The sequence below is a fragment of the Elephantulus edwardii genome, unplaced genomic scaffold (genome assembly GCF_000299155.1).
Source record: "Elephantulus edwardii isolate Elephantulus edwardi_28Jun2011 unplaced genomic scaffold, EleEdw1.0 scaffold00230, whole genome shotgun sequence".
NCBI classification, from domain to species: Eukaryota; Metazoa; Chordata; class Mammalia; order Macroscelidea; family Macroscelididae; genus Elephantulus; species Elephantulus edwardii.
In genome coordinates, this window is record NW_006399980.1 from 44139 (window position 1) to 44405 (window position 267).

Below are 267 nucleotides of genomic sequence, written 5' to 3' on the forward strand. Positions count from 1 at the left end.
ACCTGTGATTCACAGCAACCCTACGTACAGCAGCTCTGAAGCCTCCCTATCCTGAGCCTGTCTCGCGGATTCCAACACTCTTACGCATCTGAAAGTTGCATAATGAATAAGGAAAATCAAGGACTTGTAGTGTTGGAAACTAGTATTAAATACCTCTTGGACTGCCAAAAAACAAACAAGAATGTGCATTGGAGAAAGTATAACAAGAGTGTTCTTTAGAGGCAAGGATGGTGAAATTCCAACTCACCTACTTTGACTTATTTTATA